Raw genomic sequence first — 24,019 nt, forward strand, 5'->3', positions numbered from 1 at the left:
AAAAAGTTATATAACTGTTTGACTTTTCATACTAGATACATTGACTATGTAGTTTCTTAAATAAGTTTACTATAAGGTATTTTATTTTGCTGTAGTGTTTTAAAATCAAGTTTGCCAGAACTTAAGCATCAAATGAATGTTTTTTTTTCAAAGCTTTTCCCTTAAGAAATTACACATTTAGTCCAAAGTTGTTGCAACTACTGAAATATTTTTAGAACTGTTTAGAATTTCAAAGCTGGTGGCAAACTTCTTTAAATAACTTCAAAGGTATCAATTCATGGATTTAATATTTTGAAAGAACCCGAAATCATTGGGTATCACATTAGATTTGAGTGGGCAAGCTAACTAAAGCTATTTTGGTAAAAAAAATCAAGGTATGAAAATAAATTAATACAACTCATTTTTGAATGGCTTATAAATTAGTTGTAAAGGGGAGTTTAGAAGGGAAAAGGACTCCAAAAATATTGTGTATTTGAAGCATAACTATTACAATATATATGTGATTCTACATTTTTAGGAAGGTGCTCCCACAAAGTTAAGGATATCTTTCATGAAGCACACAGACCAACAAAAACCTGTATTAGAAACCTGCAAAAGTGATTTTAGGAGAAAAGATGCTAAATGAGATACTATTGCTTACATGTGGTAGGTGTTCCTGTCTCATGTAAATTCATGTAGGATTCACCCACCCACTAAGATGAGCAGAGCACCTTACATAATGTTATTTATTTTCTTCTCTCAGGGGAAGAGATATGACTAGAAGTAAACCTATGCCTTTGTGGACTTCTTTCCCTGCTCCTAGATGAGTCACCTAAGGTAAGTGGAATAATTTCTGTCTCATGAGCTCTGATATTGCTGCATTGATGAATGCAAGTATCCTTTTCTTTCTTCAATGATGAGTGTCATGGTATTAAAGTCTTCCAATTTTTCTCAGCAATGCTTAACTGGAACTCACCGATAGAGGACCCCTGCTACTCTATGATTGATTTTGATCACATTCTCAACTATGGGGATGTTATGGGCATCCCGCTCTGGCTCCATTAGGTAAACTTTTCCAGGCTTAAGAGAATTACAGTGGTACCTCGGTTTTCGAACATAATCTGTTCCAGAAGACCGTTCGAGTTCTGAAACGTTCGAAAACGGAGGCACGGTTTCCCCATAGAAACTAATGCAAAATGGTTTAATCCATTCCAGACCTTTAAAATCAACCCCTAAAACTGCAAATTTAGCATGATATCTAATGATACCATAGATCCATAAAGTTTACGGCATTCGTAAACTGAAATATTCGTCACCGAGGTACCCCTGTATGACGTGTGTAGAGAAGACTGCTAGCTGTTCACCATTCTCCTTTTATCTTGGGCAAAAAGACTACACTTCCCATCCCATCATGCAGATAGGTTAGCCAATGTAACATGAGTGCAGGAAGTCTGTACCACTCCCAGGTCTGACCCATGTTTTTCCCTTGAGCCATCGGGATGCAGATGAGGAGGAGGCCCTAGAGGATGATGGAACCAGAAGTTAGAAGGAGCCTAGGGTCCTGGACGCATGCTGTCATCTATCCAGGGCTGCTCTGCCAACTTGAGCAGCTACCTTGGACTGTTAAAAAAAAAGAAGATATTTTTAAAGCAAATTTGAGTATATTCTTTAAGCAAATTTGAGAGTCTGCACTGTAGCCTAGTCTACATTAACTAATACATCGGCTTTTCACCTGGAATAAGGGACCTAATTTCTGACTCTTGAGAGTATATATATGGATATACGCCTTTTAGAATCTTGGGCTCTGGGTCCAAAAAATTACATTTTTTTCTAGTCCAAAATTATCACTTCCTTCCCACCCATATCCTAGAACTCAGGGGACAGAAACTACCTACCTCTACCTTTGAAAGGACAATTATGGACTTCTGGTTCCAGAAATGGCTACCAGCTTCACTCTCATTCCTCCTGTTGCAGGTCATAGGTTTCTTTCAGACTCTCAGACTGAGAAACTGAGTAGATGTGAGTATTTCATATGCTTCGAAATCCAGTGTCAAGTTTAGTTTTTAAATTAGGTTTACCATTTGTTTTGGTAAGATTTCTTTTTATTTGCCTTAGTGTAACTGACATTGTGCATTCTTGATCAAAATTATTCAACTTCAAGGTGTGTGGAATGCAATGGTGGTGCTGATGCCAGCTTATACTGGCCTATAAGAATTGATTTTTAAATTTTCAAGAACTTTGCAAACTGTTTGTTACACACAGTTATTACTAAAACTTAAATCACACAAACTTACTATTAAATAAATCACATTGTAAACAAGGGTAATAAACACTAAAATTACTTTCTAATTATTTTACTACATTTTATTATTATCTATATTCTTGAAGTTATTTACATCTGTTGTATCTTTATAGTAACAACAGTATATAACGATGTGCTACCACATATCTCTTCCAAACCAATGTCTAATAACGTTATGTTAGTAGTTTGAAATTGGCTTTGGTGGGAGTCTCTCACACCATGCAAATCAGTGAATACTACAAATGAGGTGGTATTTCAAGAGCCAGTTGTTAATCATTTACCAACATATCACTAGTGGTAGGAAACAATCAACAAATAAAATTTCTATACTCCAGAAATGGAAGAACCCCTTTAAGCTGGAGCATTCTACATGAAATATGAAAAATGGAAATATCTGCTTGCTTTACTTTTAGTTAATACAGTTCTTCTAGTTGGTAAATTATTTCAAAATGAAAGATATTTTTAGAAGTAAATGTTTTTTTAAAAAAGGAACAAACAGAAAACAAATGATTCAGTGCATTGCTGTCCAAGAAATGAAAGTAGGCTATAATCTCAAGAAGACATGACAGAAATCTAATTAATATAAATGAGTAAATGCATATGTTGAATATTACCAGAAGAAAGAGTACATTTACATAGGGAGTTGGTTGGAGCAGGCCTTGTAGGTAACAAAGAAGGAAAAGCAGAGAAGCCTGTGTGGCAATAGATGTCCCCTGGTCAGTGCAGTGTCTTTAAAATGGAAATGAGAGCCTGAGGTCAAAAGTTAGCAGGCAACAAGAAAACAAACAGTATAACTAAATGGCTCCACTTCAGAAAGGAACAGGAATTTGTGGATGGAGAGACAGTAGAGAAGAAAGGAGGGGAGAAAGAGAAGATGGCTAGTCAGTCGGGCAGAGTGAAATGTGAAAATTCAGTCTGAGGTTATCTGTGCTGTTCACTCCTCAGGCTCCTCCTACCTTTAGTAAAAGGCCAGTGGGGTCTTATTGTTGTTTTATTTTTTCTTCCAGAATCCACGTTATACATACGTCTTATTTTGGAATAGTTTCAGGTTTACAGAAAAGTTGTAAAGAGTACAGAGAGGTCCCATACGTGCACCCCAGTTTTCTCTATCACTAACATCTTATATGAGTATAGTACATTCCATGATATTAGTGGACAAATATTGATACAGTATTATTACCCAAAGTCCATACTTTATTAAGATTTCCTAAGTTATTATCTCGTGCCTTTTTTTTTCTGTTCCAGAATCCCATCCAAGATACCACATTACATGTAATTGTTATGTCTCCTTAGGTTGTGACAGTTCTTCAGACTTTCTCTTTGATGACATCGGTAATTTTGTGGAGTACTGTGTAGAATGTCTCTTGATTGGAATTTGTCTTATATTTTTCTCATAATTAGACTGGGATTATAGGTTTTGGGAGGAAGACCACAGAAGTGTCATTCTCAGCATATTATATCAAGGGTACATACTATCCATATGACTTATCCCTATTGATGCTAACCTTGATCATCTGGCTGAGGTGATGTTTTCTACTCTGAAGTTACTGTTTTCCCCCCTTTCTATACTGTACTCCTTGCAAGGAAGTCACTATACATGACCCACACTTAAGGAGTTCTGAAAGATGAGCATCTACATACGTTATTTGGAATTCTTCCACACAAGGTATTTATCTATTTTATTTAAATATTTTTATGGCTGTTTATTTTATACTTTGGGTTGCAATCCAATACTATTATATTTATTTAGTTGCTCAAATTTTTAAGTTTAGCCTTTGAGAATTCTTTCACTTAACTCCTGTGTCCCTTTGACATATGTCCATTAATGTTTTCTTGGTTTTGCTTTTGTTTTTTGAGAACTACCTTACATTCTGGCAATATAAGACACTCTAGGCTCATCTTGTGTATTTTCTGCCCAAGTCCTAGAATCAGTCATTTCTCCGATGAGTCTTGGCTCCTCTTATTAGAGAATTGTATTAAAGACCAAGATCTGGGCACTAGGTGTGCTCGTTTCTACTGGGGTGTCTGTGCTTCTAGGTTCTCTCAGCTGACAGAGCAAGTGTATGTATGTATACTAACCAGTGTATCTATACATATGTATAACTATCTCTATATTTGTCTATCTCTGTGTGTCTGTGTGTGTGTGTATATATATATATATATATATATATATATATATATATATGTGTGTGTGTGTGTCTGTGTCTATATATATATAGACACACAGATAGACACACACATATATATAAAGCTAAACACACACACACACACACACACACACACACACATATATATATATATAGCTAAACATCAGTTTGTATTAGTGTTAACTCTAATCCATTACAATGTGGATCATTCTAGCCTTCTCCCTTACCAATCTGTAACCTCCCACTCCAACAGTGAGAAACCTGACTCTCACCATTTACTTAATTGTTTAATTCCAGTATGTTAGCCCATACCCCCAAATGAAAAAACTTGATCGACTAGAATACATTGCTTATGTACAGTTGCTTCTGTCTTTAGTTTTACAGACCTCACTCACTTCCAACCTTCCTTAGCTCAGCAAATTATTACCCAACTACCTTTGGTGAGGTTGTTTCATGCACTTCTAGTATAATTAGATTCTTATGATCTTCATTCCATCCTGGTATTCTCTGACCTCCTAAAAGATGTGTTAAAACTTGTACATTAAGGTTTACTTTTTGTGCTATAACATTCTATGAGTTTTGACAAACACATAGTGACATGTAGCCACCATTGCAGCAGCACAGAGAAGAGTTTAACCACCTTAAAATTCTCCTGTGCTTCTAATTAACCCTCCCTCCTCCCCAAACCACTGGCACCCACTGATATTTTCATTGTGTCTATAATTTTGGTTTTCCCAGAATGTTATGTAAATGGAATCATACATTATGTAGCCTTTTCAGAATGACTTCTTTTACTTAGCAATATGCATTTAAGATTGATCTTTATCTTTGCATGGATTGGCAACTCCTTCCTCTTTATTGCTGAGTAGTATTCCTTCCATTATATGGATATACAACAGTTAGTTTATCCATTTACCTATTGAAAGACATCTTGGTTGTTTCCAATTTTTTGTGATTATTAATGAACACTTATGTACAGTTTTTTTTGTAGGCATAAGTTTTAAATTAGTTGAGTAAATACCTAGGAATATGGTTTACTGGATGTTTTGCAAGGCTATAGTTAGCTTTGTAAGAAACTACCAAACTGTTTTCCAGAGTGGCTGGGTCATTTTGAATTGAGAGTTTCTATTGTTCCACATTATTGCCAGCAATTGATATTGTCAGTTTTTCGGATTTTAGCCATTCTAATACGTGTACAGTTGTATCTCATTGCTGTTTTAATTTGCATTTCCATAATGACAAATAATGTTGAGAATCTTTTTATGTTTATTTGCTACCTGAATATCTTCTCTAGTTCATGCTTCTTTTTAACACAGTCTTTCCTTAGAAAGAGTGAAATATGGCTGACTGGATTTCATGTTTTTTAGTTACACTCATATTCTAACTCTAATTTATTCTAATTGGTGTTTTCAGAATGCTCCAAGTCTCTGTCTGACATTTAGAAATAGTATCTTGGATAATTTCTAATGGCATGCTCTCTTTCTTTAACTGTGAATTTGTATTAGTTTAAATCTCAGAGGGCAATATTATTTTCAAATTCTTGAAGTAAGAAAGAAAAAGGCAGCTTCAAGGTTGCCTCATAAAAGTCCCACATGCAGTATTTTCCTTTTGCTCTTTCTTTAAAAATAGTATTCTATTTAACTGTAGCCATACTTCAAATATTTCAGAACTGCTTGACCTACACTGTAGATTTTGTTTTATTATTATAATTTTTTTTTTCTTTTAAGCTTCTATTTAGTGCAGTGGTTCCCAAACTTTGGTGTGCATTAGAGTCTCAGAGAGCCTGAAAAAAGAACACAGTGGTGGAGGCTAATTCAACTAGAATAAGTCCGGGGCCTTTGTATTTTTATCAAGATCACCAAGTGTTTTCAATTCCAACCAAAGTTTGAGAACTATTGCTTTGGTGTTTGACTCTGAGGGCCAATCTAACACCTAACAGAAAACACACAATCAGCCTGTCTACATACTGATAAAAGCTCCAGAGGCAAATGCTACTATCTTGCTACCTTCCTAACCTAATATTCCACTGGATTTGTGTGCAAGATTTTTGTCTAGGGTTGAAATTAAACATCAATGGAATATTTTTACAGTATAAGATACTATGAAAAACTGGCTCATTCTGCAGAGTTCACCAAAGGAACATTTTAAAACCATCCAAACACATCATACCAGGTTAAATTAAAACTGTTAAAAGATGTACCCCAGAATTTGCATTTTAAGAAGTACACTGTAGAAAGACGTCATCAAAATGGCGGCATGAGGTGAGCCTCTGTAAAGCTCCCCTGGAATTTACAACTAATCAAACAACAATAACTCCACAAAGGACTCCCTACATAGCAGACAGGCAAGACGAAGAGGCCCACTACTGAATTCACCTAAAGGTGGGCGAATCGCGTGAGCAGGGAAAGAGGCAAAGGAGAAGTGTGGAGACAGAGCCATGTGGGTGCAGGATGCAGACCTAGCTCAGTGCTCCAAGCTCGCTGCATCCCGGAACTACCGCAGCTGCGGGAGAGGGAAGAACTCAGATTGCTAGGGCTCCGTTTATGGCCCACAGGGCTGAGGGGACAGCATATAACATGGCTGAACCCAAGGCTCATGGCAGAGACCTTGGAGAAAAGACTGAGGGAAGAAGGCTGAAAATGGTGGTTTAAGCCCGCACTGCCGAGCAGAGAATGGAAGCCATAGGCAGAGATTAGCCGCCCCTCCCTAACCTCCCAGATCTCACCCTGCCCCCACTTGTCCAGTGCTAGAAGCAGAACAGTAGCATTGTCAGATCAAAAGAACAGAATATTTGCTGTTCTGAGAACTGTGGACAGCAGACACAGATTCCCAGCCCAACTAGTTCCAGCAAAGGGGAGGGAGCTGTGGAAGCAGGACCGGCTGTGGTGATGGTTGCCGCCATTGCTCTAAGCTACCTCTCACAACTCACCCTGCCCCTGGCCGCACCTATCTGGGCGGATCCCTGCAGGAGTAAACAGAACTGCTGAAACATATGGGCTCTGAATCTGGTGCAGGAAGAGCTTTGGAAGTTCAAAAGCTTTCTGCATACCCACACGGACACTGCGCCTTGTGACCCAGGCGAACTATTAACAGAAGAGAAGCCCGTCTCCCAGGGAATCCCCCATTGTGTGAGAAGTTGCAATAGTGCAGAGAAAACATAGCACTACTGTGTGAGAGAGAAAGAAAGACTGCAGTCGGAGAGAAAATAAAATATTCTACCCACACCTACTGGAAAACAAAACAAAGACTTCTTCCTATCAACCTATTGCAGAAGCCACTCCGGTAGATCTCTAGGAAGAGAAATAATAAATCAGTAATTGTCATGAATAACCAAGGCAACAAGACAGCTCAGAAAGAAAGTGAAAAGTCTCCAGAAAAGGAACTTAAAGATATGGAAATATGTGACTTAAATGACAGAGAATTCAAGATTGCAGTTCAGAAAAAAACTCAGCGAGATGCAAGAAAACACAGAAAGGCAGTTTAATGAACTCAGATACACAATTAAAGAAAACATGAGCATTTTACGAAAGAGATTGAAATTTTAAAAAAGAACCAAATAGAATTTCTGGAGATTAAGAACTCAATAGAAGAAATTAAGAATGAAATAGCCAGCTTAAGTAGTAGAGTTAACCAGATGGAGGAAAGAATCAGTGACAACGGAGATAGAAACCTGGAAATTACATGGATGGTAGAAGAAAGAGACTTGAGACTTAAAATAAATGAAAGATCTGTACACGAACTTTCTGACTCCATCAGAAAGAGAAATATAAGAATAATGGGCATACCAGGAGGAGAAGAAAGAGAGGAGGGAACAGAGAATATATTCAAACAAATTGTCGATGAGAACTTCCCAAACTTATGGACAGAACTGGATCCTCGAATGCAAGAAGCAAATAGAACACCTAATTACCTCAATCCCAACAGGCCTTCTCCAAGGCACATTGTATTGAAGCTGTCTAAAATCAACGACAAAGAAAGAATCCTCAAGGCAGCCAGGGAAAAGAAGACGGTAACCTACAAAGGAAAGCCCATTAGATTATCATCAGATTTTTCAGCAGAAACTCTACAAGCCAGGAGAGAGTGGAACCAAATATTCAAACTATTGAAAGAGAGAAATTATGAGCCAAGAATAATATATCCAGCAAAGATATCCTTTAGATATGAAGGAGGAATAAAGACCTTTCCAGACATACAGAAGCTGAGGGAATTTTCTAATACACGACCTGCACTACAAGAAATACTAAAGGAGGCTATTCGACCACCATCAACAGGGACAATTTGTGGCAACCAAAACATAAAAAGAGGGAGAGTAAGGCCTGAACCAGAATATGGGAATGGAGAAAGTAAGCATGCTGAAGAAAATGGAATACTCTAAATATCAAACTTTCTTTTACATAAACTTAAGGGTAACCACTCAAAAAAAAAATCCAGAACTGAAATATATACTGTAGTAAAAGAAGAAACAGAGGGAAACATCATAGAATACCACCACGCAGAAATAATAGACAACAACAAAAAGGCAAAGAAACAATGGAGACACAGCCTTACCAGAAAACTAAAGACAGAACGACAGGAAATCCTCACAAATCAATAATCACCCTAAATGTAAATGGGCTGAACTCACCAATAAAAAGGCACAGAGTAGCAGACTGGATCAAAAAACTAAACCCAACCATATGCTGTCTCCAAGAGACACATCTCAGCTACAAGGACAAGCAGAGACTCAAAGTGAAAGGGTGGAAACTGACACTCCAAGCAAATGGTACCCAGAGAAAATCAGGTGTAGCCATAATGATAACAGATGAAACAGACTTCAGGGTGAAAAAGGTAACAAGAAACGAAGATGGATAATTCATAATGGTAAAGGGGACTATACAACAAGAAGACATAACAGTCAACAATATTTATGCCCCCAATCAGGCACCACCGAAATATACCAAGCAACTACTAACAGAACTAAAGGGATAAATTGACCAAAACACAGTTATACTAGGGGACTTAAATACATCATTGACAGCTATGGATAGATCATCCAAACAGAAAATAAATAATGAATAGCAGCCCTAAATGACACATTAGATGAAATGGACATAATTAACATATATAGAGCACTTCATCCTAAAACATCAGACTATACGTTCTTTTCTAGTGTACATGGAACATTCTCAAGGATAGACCATATATCGGGACATACAATCAGCCTCAGCAAATTTAAGGAGATTGAAATCATACCAAGTATATTCTCTGATCACAAGGCTTTGAAATTGGATATCAACTGCAAAAAGAAAGCGGGAAAAAACACAAATACATAGAGATTAAACAACATACCTTTAAAGAATGACTGGGTCAAAGAAGAAATTAGAGGAGAGATCAAAAGATACACAGAAACAAATGACAATGAAAACACATCCTACCAAAATTTTTGGGATGCAGCGAAAGCAGTTTTAAGAGGGAAATTTATATCATTACATGCCTATCTCAATAAAGAAGAAAAATCCCAAATAAATAACCTCTTGTTACACCTTAAAGAACTAGAAAAAGAAGAACAAGTGAAACACAAGGTCAGCAGAAGAAAGGAAATACCAAAAATCAGAGCAGAACTAAATGAAATAGAGAACAAAAAGACAATAGAAAAAATTAATGTGACAAAGAGCTGGTTCTTTGAAAAGATTAACAAAATTGACAAACCCTTGGCTAGACTCACTAAGATAAAAAGAGAGAAGACACTAATTAACAAAATCAGAAATGAAAAAGGGGAAGTTATCACGGACACCACAGAAATACAAAGGATCATCCAAGAATACTATGAAGGACTATATGCCACCAAATTCAATAACCTAGAAGAAATGGACAAGTTCTTAGAAACATATAGCCTTCCAAGGCTGAACCATGAAGAACTGGAAAATCTAAACAGACCGATCACCAGTAACGAAATTGAATCAGTCATCCAAAACCTTCCCAAAAGCAAAAGTCCGGGACCAGATGGCTTCACTAGTGAATTCTACCAAACCTTCAAAGAGGATCTAATACCAATCCTGCTCAAACTCTTCCCAAAAATTGAAGAAGAGACAGTACTCCCTAACTCATTTTATGAGGCCAACATTACCCTGATACCAAAACCTGGTAAGGACAACACAAACAAAGAAAACTACAGACCAATATCTCTGATGAATACAGATGCAAAAATCCTAAACAAAATTCTAGCAAATCGAATACAACAATGCATTAAAAAGATTATTCATCACGACCAAGTGGGGTTCATCCCCGGGGCACAAGGATGGTTCAACATACGCAAATCCATCAATGTGATACATCACATAAACAAAATAAAGGGCAAAAATCATATGATTATATCCATTGATGCAGAAAAGCATTTGATAAGATACAACATCCATTTATGATTAAAACACTTAATAAAATAGGTATAGAAGGAAAATAACTTAACATAATAAAGGCCATATATGGCAAGCCCTCAGCTAATCTCATAATTAATGGTGAAAAACTGAAGCCCTTTGCTCTACGTTCAGGAACACGACAGGGCTGTCCCCTATCACCTCTGCTTTTCAACATAGTGTTGGAAGTCCTTGCCAGAGCAATCAGGCAAGAGAAAGAAATAAAAGGCATCCAAATTGGGAATGAAGAAGTTAAATTATCACTCTTTGCAGATGACATGATGCTATATATTGAAAACCCTAAAGACTCCACCAAAAAGCTATTAGAAACAATCAACGAATACAGTAAAGTTGCTGGCTACAAAATCAACGCACAAAAGTCCATTGCATTCCTATATACTAACAATGAAATCTCAGAAAAAGAAATACAAAAACAATTCCTTTTGCAATTGCAGCAAAAAGAATAAAATACCTAGGAATAAACTTAACCAAGGATGTGAAGGACCTATATGCTGAAAACTATAAGACATTTTTGAAAGAAATTGAAGAAGACACAAAGAAATGGAAAGACATTCCATGCTCATGGATTGGAAGAATCAACATAGTTAAAATGGCCATATTACCCAAAGCAATATACAGATTTAATGCAATCCCCATCAAAATCCCAATGGCATTTTTTAAAGAAATAGAACAAAAAATCATCAGATTTGTTTGGAACCACAAAAGACCCCAAATAGCCAAAGCAATCTTAAGAAAAAAGAACAATGCTGGAGGTATCACACTCCCTGACTTTAGCTTGTACTACAGGGCTACAATAATCAAAACAACATGGTATTGGCAGAAACACAGACACATAGACCAATGGAATAGAATTGAGAACCCAGAAATAAAGCCACGTAAATATGGACAGATAGTTTTTGACAAAGAAGCTTAAAACATACAATGGAGGAAAGACAGCCTCTTCAATAAATGGTGCTGAGAGAATTGGATAGCCACGTGCAAAAGAATGAAACTGGACTGTTATGTGTCAACATGTACCAAAGTTAATTCAAAATGGTTCAAAGACTTAAGACCTGACACAATAAACTGCATAGAAGAAAACATAGGCACTAAACTTATGAACCTTGGATTCAAAGAGCATTTTATGAGTTTGACTCCAAAGGCAATGGAAGTAAAAGCTAAAATAAATGAATGGGACTATATGAAACTTAAAAGCTTCTGCACAGCAAAAGAAACCATCCACAAAATAAAGAGGCAACCAACTGAATGGGAGAAGATTTTTGCAAACAGTGCCTCCGATAAGGGGCTAGTATCCAAAATATACAAGGAACTCATGAAACTCAACAACAAAAAAACAAACAACCCAATTGAAAAATGGGCAGAGGACCTGAAGAGACATTTCTCCAAAAAGGACATACAAATGGCTAATAGACATATGAAAAAATGCTCAACATCACTAATCATCAGAGAAATGCAAATAAAAACCACAATGAGATATCACCTCACTCCAGACAGAATGCCTATCATCAACAAGACAAATGTTGGAGAGGCTGTGGAGAAAAAGGAACCCTCATACACTGTTGGTGGGAATGCAGACTGGTGCAGGCGCTATGGAAGGCAGTGTGGAGTTTCCTCAAAAAATTACAAATAGAATTACCATATGATCCAGCAATCCCTCTCCTGGGTATCTACCCAAAAAATCTGAAAACATTTATACATAAAGACATGTGTGCTCCAATGTTCATTACAGCTTTGTTTACGGTAGCCAAGACATGGAAACAACCAAAATGTCCTTCGATAGATGAATGGATAAAGTTGTGGTATATATACACAATGGAATACTTTTGGGTGGTAAGAAAAGATGATATAGGAACATTTGTGACAACATGGATGAATCTTGAGAGTATAATGCTAAGCGAAATAAGTCAGACAGAAAAAGCAGAGAACCATATGATTTCACTGATATGTGGTATGTAAACCAAAAACAACAAAAGAATGAGACAAACAAATGAGAAACAAAAACTCATAGACACAGACAATAGTTTAGTGGTTACCAGAGGGTAAGGGGGGTGGGGAGTGGGAGATGAGGGTAAGGGGGATCAAATATATGGTGATGGAAAGAGAACTGACTCTGGGTGGTGAACACACAATGGGATTTATAAATGATGTAATACAGAATTTTACACCTGAAATCTATGTAATTTTACTAACAATTGTCACCCCAATAAATTAAAAAATAAAGAAGTACACTGTAACATACAGGGTTGACAATACATATACCTTTTCATATTACTGTTCACTACTTTTCTATACAATAAAAATTAAATGCCAGTTATTATTATTATTATTATTATTATTATTATTGGCAACAAAGCATTAACCTAAATTGAGCATATCAGATTCAACAATACAGCATTTTATAATCAGAAAGCAACTATCTCTTACATATTTTTTTCTTTAAGAACTCAAGTCTTCATGTGCTTTGTGTCCTTCTAAGCTATGGCTAATATTCAATATAACTTAAGAGGGCACAGTTCCAATCCAAAAAACTTCATCACATCAAAACATTATTTGCATATTCATAAGATTCCACCTTCAGGCAGAGACATGAGCTCTTCTTCCTGCAAACTATTACATCAATAGAAATATACAAATAAGCATCAAGAAAAATGTGAATGAGGATATTAAATGAAAAAAATGTTCACTTACCAGCACACAGTTTAATATCAGGTGGAGCATATGCTGCTTGATTATAAAGTAAATTTTAAAAAGCAATAATTGTGCTTGTTGTTAATATAAATATTTAATCATCATTGTTACTAATAATTGCTAATACTGATGAGAGTACTTCTGAACAATTGTTTGAATTTGCTAGAAAATATACTAACATGACTTGTTTGAAAAATATATTTAAATTTTACCTGAGGGGTTATATTTTAATCAAAATAACACACCAAGGCATGGTTGAAAGCACTTTGCTTTTTCAAAGGTCTCTCCAAACTCAATTGTAATCCAGAAATGAGTATTTTTTCATGAAAATATCAACCGCTTGAGCTTCCTTTGCCAGAAACTAGATTATGCTATTCATTTTACCGGTAACTAATGGTTACCTTATGAGATATTGTATTTTTTAAAATTTTTGCTGGGAGGATAATTTTATAATCACTACGAGGAAAATATAAATTTTTCATCCTTATAAGAACTTTAAATTCCTCCTCTTAATCTTATTTTATTTTCAGCATATTTGGATGTATCTAAATTTTGTCGTTAGTCAATCCTTATCAGATAATTTCAGTCTTTCCTCCAAGTTAAAAGGGATCTTATTGCTTCTACTTAATACTAATCCCGGAAAACAAGATATATGTGAAAACAACCAAAATCTTTAATGGCTTTGATTTATTAATCACTGAAAATTTTCAAATACTTCGACTTGACCCACTGAAGCACTAACTGTTACAGAGCATCATAAGCAAAGCATTTTGAACACCTGTAGGATACAAATCCTATTCATGATTTCTAAATCACCTTTTAAATTCACTTTTTGTCTATAACACTTATAATTATTAATTTACCGATTAGGAACAAAAGAGGTCCCCCATAATTAAACAAAAAGTTGACTTGAATATAATCATACTATTCCATTTCAACTATTTAAAAAAGTCAGTTTGAAGTGAGATTATCACAATTCCATAAACTAAGGCTGCTTGAAGTGGTAACTGGCTTAAGAAACCAAAGGCATCTTGTTGCAAAATGGCTGACTTGTGAGGCCCATGTCATTATTTATTGGTGCATCTAGACTTCGAGCTTCTTTAACCTCACGCTTAAACCTCAGCTTTCCACTCCCCACCCCCAAAGAAATCAGTTTCAGGGTCAGCAAAGTCCTTTGGTTGTATTTTCACCAGAACTGAGGATCTGTAGGTGAGAATGCCATGCCTTGACCTTGGAATACATTAGAGAATGGCCAAGAACACTTCTGCACAGCTTTTGAAGGCAATTGCCATTAGGTTAACTTGCTCCCCAGCCTCAGAGCACACTGTACTGACTTTGTTCTTTACATGGGTTCCTTGTGAAGCAGTGGAGTGGTTTTAAAATTCCATTGCTGACCCATAAAACCTTCGGTGATCCCGTTTCTGCACCCCACGCAAGCTACTTTCCCCACCATGCACTGTAGGCAGGAGTTTTGTTCAGATCTCTGGTAAAGGACTTTAAATTTTATTCAGTACAAATCTAGAACCGTTCTCTCAACTTCACGCTCTCATATTCAAGCTAAGGCTTTGATATATGTTGGTCCAAAGTGAGAAAGTACACTACATTTAACCTAAATTCTTATTGTTATTTTCAAATACCATTTTTAAAGGATTTTAAATGTCCCTGAACTGCAAATATTTTTTAATAAAATAACCAACTCAAATGATATATGAAGAACATATCCAAAGCTCTCATATGTATTTCAAAAGAAATCAAATCCTCTAATGAGATTGTTGTTGAAACTGTGTTAGTGTCTAGTTGTTAAACACACTGCAGGTCTTTCCTACGTTTCTCACCAAGAATCCACTTTTTGCTCAACAATTTTATTCTTAATTCACAAAAGAAAAATGGCATCACCACTGATAATTAAATTACAAGCAGACTTTAGAGGACCAGTAGCTATTGTATAAATTAAATGAAGAAAGTAATTTTCATACTTGGGTGTCAAAACATAGAGCCCAAGTCTGCCATTAGCTTGCCTAAAATAATATTCATTTATGAGACTTTACAACTCGAAAAATTGGGTTCTTAACCCCCCAAATTTGGAAAACACCAACTTTTGGGGGCATAAGCACCACATAAAAGAGTTTTTGGTATTTTGGTGATAGAAAAGGAATGATTAGTTGAAGAGAAGATGGTTTGTCTTCAAAGTGCCTGTTATTAATTATTCATTAGCCCCAAAATTTCTCTTTCGACTTACATAATTTGAACTTGTCCACATAGTCATGTGTCAATATTTGTTTCACCCATTGTAGCAAATATACCACACCATGCAAGAGATCACTATAATAGTAGGGGAACAATAGCAGGCGAGGAGGACTATACTTTTTGCATAGTATTTCTGTAAACATAAAATTGCCCTAAAAAATGAAGTCTATCTTTTTAAAAGAGTACCCAGAATCCTCTGGATTTGTTGCCTTTGTGTTCTGCAATCAATGATGTCCCAGAATTATGTTTTCCACTGGCTTCTTTGGCATGAACTTTCAAATTTATTCATAGCTAAAACTCCCTCCCTCACCTTGGACAGCAACATGGATGTCATGATACTTCCTGTGTAGCAATGTTAAATATCCTCCCAAGCTATGTTAATGCAGGGTTAATATGTGGTACTCCTTCATTTCTAACATCAATATTATCTACGTTTATTTCTCAACGAAACTGCCAAATACACAATGTAATAAGGAACGTGTTCGAGTATAGCTCTTCTGACATTTTCTGAGTATGATTGGTCAAAAAGAAACACTTGTGGAAAGAATGAAATAAGAATATATCCAAAATGTTTGTAAATAATTCTTTACTATTTTTCCTTTGTTTTGGCTTTGCATATTCAAAAGAATGTGGTAGTTATATTTAGTCAGAATACTTTTGATTAAGTACAAGAATATCAATATCTTGGGGTATAAATAGCTCTAGCTGAGAGCAAACAAAGGCTTCTGGGTGCTATGTAGTGCAGAGCCAATACAGTTATCATAAATTTTACTCCTAACAAAAGACATCAGGGTTAACAAAATTGTTTAATTTGCTTAGGCAGGATGAACCTTGTGCCTCTGCAAATTATTTCATGAGCTTTATGTTGAATAATGCTCTAGAGAGATACTTTTTTCTCCATTTATACCCAAGAAGGAGTGAGCTTCTAGTTTATTTCAAGTACATAATATATGTGAAAAAGTGCTTGCAAATTAGAGGAATTATTGTAACACAAGTCTGCCTTAAGACATACAGGCTCTCAAGTTAAACAGGAATTACATTCTTTAGCTAACAGATTTATGGAATGTAATGAAATTTTGCTAGTGGGTAGTAAGAATAGACTGCACAGTCTATTTCAATGGAGAATCAGAAAAAGTAAGTAGGAGACAGTATTGAAAAAGAACAATGAAGTAGGAATCAGAAGCCTGTATGACCTTGAGTATTTGACTTCTTCAAACCTTAGTTTCTTTATCTATAAAGTAGTAATTCTAGGTCATATTATTACAGGATCCAATTATATAATAGATGTGAATGTGTTTTCTGCCTTTCAAAGAGGTATATTAGTTTAAAATGTTAGTATATAAGAGGCAGGGGACTATCCTAGCAAGGTATGTGAAATAAAGTGAAAGGAATATTCTATAACATATAGGGTAAGCTGTGTTAATGAAGAAAGTCCTTGCTAAGAGTGTCGGCAAACCCAGGTAAGTGTTCTGGGAACTGTCTTAGGGAAAGTGCGTAGAGCAAAGCTTCTCAACTACCATATACAAGAGAATCACCCAATTCTGGTAAAAATAGCAATGCCAGGATCCCATCCTATATGTGTATTTAAAATAACAAAGTTCACAAGTGATTTTCAGGAACACCCTCATTTAAGAATCACTACACTAGAGTACAGGTCAGCAAAATTTTTTTTTTTTTTTGTAAGAGCTGAATAGTAAATATTTTAGCCTCTGCAGGCACATAAGGTATGTCTTTTTTCTTTGTTGTGGTTTTTTCACAACTCTTTAAAAATGTAAAGAATATCCTTAACTCCCCAGCCATACAACAAGCCAGGGTGGAATGAAATTTTAGAGACTGAAAGAACTCACTTCATAGTATGTAAATTAGTACATGAAACATATACAATATATTGTAAATATATGGATGATTATCTTTTTTTATTACCATGAAATCCTTGAGTATAGAGCCTTGCCCTATTTATTTTTGTATTCCTGGAACCCAGCATGTTTCCTGGCATATCACATTTACTCAGTAATTGCTAGATGGATTGATGGAAGAAAGTCTATTAAGAAAGATGAATATTAGAGACTGCAGCATTTGCAAAATCTATCCAATAAGAGAGGTGATAGTTTCCCAGTTAATTTCATCAATACAAATAGTAAAGCAAACAAACCCCCAAACCCAAAAAACTCTACTGGCTTGTTATTAATAGTTGTTGACATTAACTATGTTAAGCAGATATTGGCAAATAATCCATTTTATTTGTTGTTTGGAAGAAACGTGGTATTGATTTTGTGGTACTTTTAGGAAGAAGGAGGTTCATTTCTTGGGTGCAATATTTAGGGAAATGTCTCTGGAGACCATGTCTGGGGATGGGAATGGAAATAGTATACTTTTGAGACATTTGATCTCTAGCATGAGTGATATACTTAAGGCTCTGGATTAGCACTGGATATACTTGGTTAAGTCTCAGTTACGACTAGTCACATGAATTTATTGCTTAAATCCAAACTATTAAAACTGAATATGAACATGGTAGTGAAGTATGACATTACAGTGGGTTCATAGTTATCCAATTGGCTTAAAGTAGGTCTTTTTAAAATTTATTTTCCATCTTTATTGAGGTATAATTGACAAATAAAAAGTATATATTTATAGTGTATAACATGATGTTTTGATACATGTGCACATTGTGAAATGATTACCACAATCAAGCTAATTAACATATCCATTACTTTACATAGTTATCTTTTTTTACGTGTGTGTGGTGAGAACATTTAAGATCTCAGGAAATTTCAAATATACAATATAGTATTATTAACAATAGTCACCATGTTGTACATTAGATCTCCAGAACTTACTCATCCTGCATAACTGAAACTTGGTATCTTTTGACTAACATTTCCCATTTACCCCACTCCCCAGCCCCTGGCAACCATCACTGTAGTCTGTAGTACTGTGAGTTCAACTTTATTAGATTCCACATATATCCATGAGATCAGGCAGTATTTGTGTTTCTGTTTCTGGCTTATTTCATCTATCAGAATGTCCTCCATTTTCATCCATACGGTCACAAATGACAGGATTTAATTATTTTTTAAGGTCGAATAATATTCCATTGCATGTATATGCCACATCTTCTTTATCCATTCATCTGTGGACGAACACTGAGGTTGTTTCCATGTAATGGCTGTCGTGAATAATGTTACAATGAACATGGAATGCAGATCTCATGTAGATACTGATTTCATTTCCTTTGGATATATACCCAGAAGTGGGATTGCTAGATCATATGGTAGTTCTATTTTTAATTTCATGAAGAACCTTTATACTATTTTCCATAATGTCTGTACTAATTTACAGACCACTAATATTATACAAGGATTTCCTTTTCTTTACATCATCACCAACATTTTTTCTTTGTCATTTTGATAGTAGCCATTTCAATGAGTGTGAGGTGATATCTCATCTTGATTTTCATTTGCATTTACCTGATGATTAGTGATGTTCAGCAATTTTTGTGTATCTTCTTTTGAGAAATGTTCACGTTCTTTGCCCATTTTTAAATCAGGTTGTTAGTTTTATTGCTATTGAGTTGTTAGAGTTCCTTATATATTTTGGATATTAATCCCTTATCAGATACATGGTTTGCAAATATTTTCTCCCGTTTTGTTGGTTGCCCATTCCTCTGTTGATTGTTTCTTTTCTGTGTAGAGTCTTTTAATTATTTGTCTATTTTTTATTTTGTTTCCTGTACTTTGGAAAAAAAATCTGTACTTTCCTGTACTTTGCCAAAAAATCATTACCCAGAAAACAGGTCTATTTTATGTAGTTATGCTCTTGGCCTTCTGGATATAAAGGTCTGATATCTTATCTCAGATCAATCTGATTGTCCACCCTCTTGATCTGATTTCTCCTTTGACCTTTCTTTTCAACTGAGGGACACTGTCTTCCTTAGTAAATCTCTTCAGTAGTTTTATAGCTCACATTGCCTAGATTTCCCTTTACTCCATCCCACAGGACAAGATATATCTGGGCATTTGACTATAACTCTTTATTTCAAGTGAACATTTCTTTCTGAATTGCTGCAGTAGCCTTCTAACAATCTCCTTCTAAGATCAACTGCACCAATTTCTCATGTTGCTTTAAAATACCATGTTTATCCTGCCTCATGGCTGTCTAACCCCTTCACCTCCCCATTTTAAATGTCCCCTTAATTTGCTTAATAGTATCAGTTTAGATGTTGATAATGATTAATTTTACCTGGGCCCTGTGCTCCAGGAAAAGGCTTATAGCCAAGCACCAGTCTTCCTCTTCTTAGATAAGACTCACTGATGCCCTCCTTGGTTACCTCTGACAAGGACAGACACAGAGTCTCCCATTCCCGTCTTTGCCTCATAAATGATTAGCTGAACTGTTTGTCCCCATTGACCAATCTGAACCAAATGCTTGACTTGACCAAACTTTAGTCAGGCTTCTCCCCCTTCCCGAGGCGCCTGACTTTTGCTCCACCTTGGGCTTTGGAGCAGAACAGTTCCTCCTTAACAGTCTCTCCAGATGATTAGCTGACCTCAAGAAAAGACCTTCCTTCATTAACTGTTGGATCACGCCACCTGCTCATCCCACTCCCCCATACCTTATTACTTCTAGACTTTTCCTCCCTCCCTATGAAAAGAAAACTCCTTTTTGCATGACCTTTCAGATGTTTGCAAATCTTACGGTGTGAGCATTTTCCCTGTTGCAACAGTCCCCTTCCCCTGATTGCAATAACACTTTTGAAGAAAATCTTTACTCCAACAAGCTTTTCTACCCCCAAGATGGGGTTAGATACTCCTCAGAGTGATTCTGTGACATCATGTGGTTATGCTAAGCACAGCACTAATCACACTGGGGAACAGAACTGTATTCTTGCCTTGATTCCTTACTAAAGTAAGGAATTAGCTTACTAGAACGAGCTTCTTGAGGACAGTCTCTGTGTCCTGTTTACCTTGTACTCTAGGCCTCTTACAGAGTTTCAAAACATTTTAGAGGTGCAATTAAGACTTTATTTAATTACTTAATTAAATTAACAACCATCGTTTTTTTCCCCGTGAAGATGGACTACTGGTCTGAGAAACCTGTTTCTAACCAGCAACTTCCATGGATGAATGAAGTAGGGGGTGAGGTAGGGGCAGTCACATTGGAGATTTTCCCTCTACTTCTGCATATGAATAACATTCATGCCCAAAACGGTGACTTAGGTTAGACAAATTTTGCACGCTCCACTGTCCCTTATTAAACTATGTGGGAAAGCAATTTTGATTATTGTTATAGAGGCCATCAGTTCTAGAAAAATATCCCAGAAGAAAATGTTTGGGATTTTTTTTTCTTTTTTTATTTCTTCTGGTTCAAAATAGTGACATATACTTTTGGAGATGGAAGGAATACCAGCTTCAATTTGACAGACACATAAAATGTTAACTGTGCCATTTTACTGAAACTTTATGACATATATCACCAAGATACGATTTGTATTACACCAGAAGTGCTGCTTCCTCATTCCCCACTTCAGTCAAGATAGCCAACCTAGCCTTAAGCTGAAAGCCTCAAGGTAGATAATAAAGGAGTCTGGTTCATATTTTCAGAAATAGACCCTGACCTGAGTCAAAATGTCTTTAAAATGCCAAATTTTGTTTTGTACACTTGTTTTTCTCAAGGCTGCTCTGTTCCTGTTGTTCAGATTCCTTACCTAATTTTCTGATCCATTATTAATCTTAGTTAGATCCAGGACTTTCGAATACTCAAACCATTTGCCTGGGAACCTGTTTGATCCACCTCAGTACTTTGTGGCAACTTAGTCTGTCTCAATTGTCATTGTCTGGGCCCTGAGACAATACCCATCAATTTCTAACCCATCCATGTACCTCCAATCCATAACTATTCCTGACCCTGATGATGGTTTTGCTCCAGCTCATACTGGCATGCCTCATACAGCCTCATACAGGCTGCTCTGCTTCTCCTTGTGTAAAGACCTCTCCATGCTCACTACGGCTCTTTGTTGGCTACTTGTCTTGCACTTTTACACGCTACTGCCCACATTGTTTATAATTAATGAACTGCTGTGAATGTACCACTTAGTTCAGAAATGAAATATCTAGAAAGCATCCAAATATTTTAATTAATTTTAAATTAAATCAAAGTAATAAATATGTACATACGTAGTTTAAAAAGTCATTGGAGAGTACAATATGGAAGGGAGAGGGGGAATGTAACTTTGCAGTGGAGAAACGTGAGAATCACTACCTCAAGATCACCCAGATGATCAAGTCCAACATCAATGGTGATAAGTCTTGTTGATATGATATGATGTGATATGATACGATGAAAATGGCAGTTTACCTCTGAGGCCTTTCCCAAAGCCTATAAACCCAAAATAATCATGAGAGAAACATCAGACAAATTCCAATAGAGCGGTACCTACAAAATACTTAACCAGTGTTCCTCACAACGCTCAAGATTATTAAAAACAAAAAAGTCTGAGCAAGTTCCAACCGTGAGAGCCTAAGGAGACATGACAACTAAATATAATGTAGATGGGATCCTGGAATAGAAAAAGAACATTATGTGAAAATTGAAAAAATCTAAATAAATGATGAACTTTTATTAATAACAATATACTGATTTTTGTTCATTAATTATAAACAATGTACTATACTAAAGTAAGATATTAATAGCAGGGGAAACTGGGTGTGGACTACATGAGAACTCTATGATTATCTTCTCAAGTTTTCTGTAAATCTAAACTGTTCTAAAAATAGAGTCTATTTTTTTAAGTAAATGGCATAAATACATTATATGACTCAAAGGAAAAAAAATAGTAATTCCTGCCATTACCCTGTCCCAGTGACAACCATTTTCAATTCATTTAATTGTTTTTCATGGCTTTACTATATTTCTAAATAACATGCTTTTGTGAAACTTTCTTCACCTATCCATTTTGGACATTATCCACTGACTTTCTGTGATGACAGATAAGTATTTAGCTCTCTTCCACCGTGTCCCTTCTTCCCATTATATTTATGTCACAACTTTATCCATATTCAGTGTTCACATTGCTATAATTATGTAATCTTGTCCACTGTTGAGCTAAATTGTGTTCTGATTCCTTTTCCTTTATGATGCACTCTTTCTTTCTTGTGAAATTAATCATTGCTTCTTTTTAAAAATTTCCTTGGTTCCCTGTGTACATATCGCCTATTCTTCCCAAATACTCCAAAAGCTACATGGTTAAATCCTCTTGAAATTGTTTTCCAGAATAACATACATCAGAAAACCGACCAGTTTCATTTGTCCTGGCACACCCCTCCTGCAGACCTCCATTTCCTTGTTTTACTCTAAATCCGTGCCTCAGCTATCATTCCAAAACTTCTTTTTATCCCCTTTTGATGAACTCTATGTTTTTTGGATCAAATATCTTCTTTCTTGGTTTACTTTCTCATTTAGATGCAGTGCATTCTCTAGTACTTTTTTTTTATCTCCTTTCCATCCTTTTTTTTCTTTACGATTAAAATTCTATTATCAACATTATGTATGCATCCAGTCTGGAAAGAAAAATAGTTGTAAAGGTATGTTAGGTAAACCACAATCTCCTTGCTTAGGATCATTTCTTGCTCTTATGGAATGTCTTCAGAAAGCTCATAGGAAATGAGAAAAAGTTATCTAACAGTTCTTGGTTCTCTTAGGTCAAAATTTACTCTACCGAGTATCAACTCCTCGGTATTTACAGATTGGACAGCCATCTAGCCTGTCCAAGCGGCTGCTGGGGAAGCCAAATGCTAGGAATGCAGTGGTGACATTCAAGGTTTAAGCCTCAGCACACACAGTCAGCCAGTGAGCGGGTTTATAGTCATGGCTCCCCCCATCTGCCCCCCAGCAAGCTGCACCCTTCCCACATTAAGCTTCAGAGGGTGCATGGGTGCTGAGTAGATCCAGTGGCCTCATGAACATCATTGGCAAAAGAGATGAGCCCAGGGGAAGGAGGTGGGAGGGTTCTTCACCAAAGCATGAGGCAAGAAACCAGGAGCAGACACTGCATCAGCCTCACCAGCAGAGTAGGCAGAATACCATAATGACACGATTCTTGCCATGGAGCTCAACAAGCCTCCTTCCTACTACAATCTTTAAAACTTTCTCTCCTCTCTGTGGCCTATGAGAATACATTTGGTGTCATCAGTAGAGTCATCAGTAGCATCAAGCAGATTACTGGTGAATTGGAAGGCCATGTA

At 36.2% G+C, this 24,019-nt stretch overlaps 1 long non-coding RNA gene across 2 annotated transcripts in view; it reads right to left on the reverse strand.

Annotated features, from left to right (window-relative positions):
- The window catches only part of LOC109448666 (uncharacterized), a 136,019-nt gene that overhangs the window by 49,816 nt on the left and 62,184 nt on the right, over nt 1-24,019 (reverse strand). The window contains exon 6 of one of the 2 annotated variants that reach the window (XR_012495055.1): nt 18,136-23,335. The exons of the other annotated variant lie outside the window; for it this stretch is intronic. This is a non-coding gene — a long non-coding RNA (uncharacterized LOC109448666). Of the gene's footprint in view, nt 1-18,135; nt 23,336-24,019 lie in introns of those variants that run through there. 2 annotated transcript variants of the gene reach the window in all.

Source organism: Rhinolophus sinicus, linkage group LG03 (assembly GCF_036562045.2).
Source record: "Rhinolophus sinicus isolate RSC01 linkage group LG03, ASM3656204v1, whole genome shotgun sequence".
Lineage (NCBI taxonomy): Eukaryota > Metazoa > Chordata > Mammalia > Chiroptera > Rhinolophidae > Rhinolophus > Rhinolophus sinicus.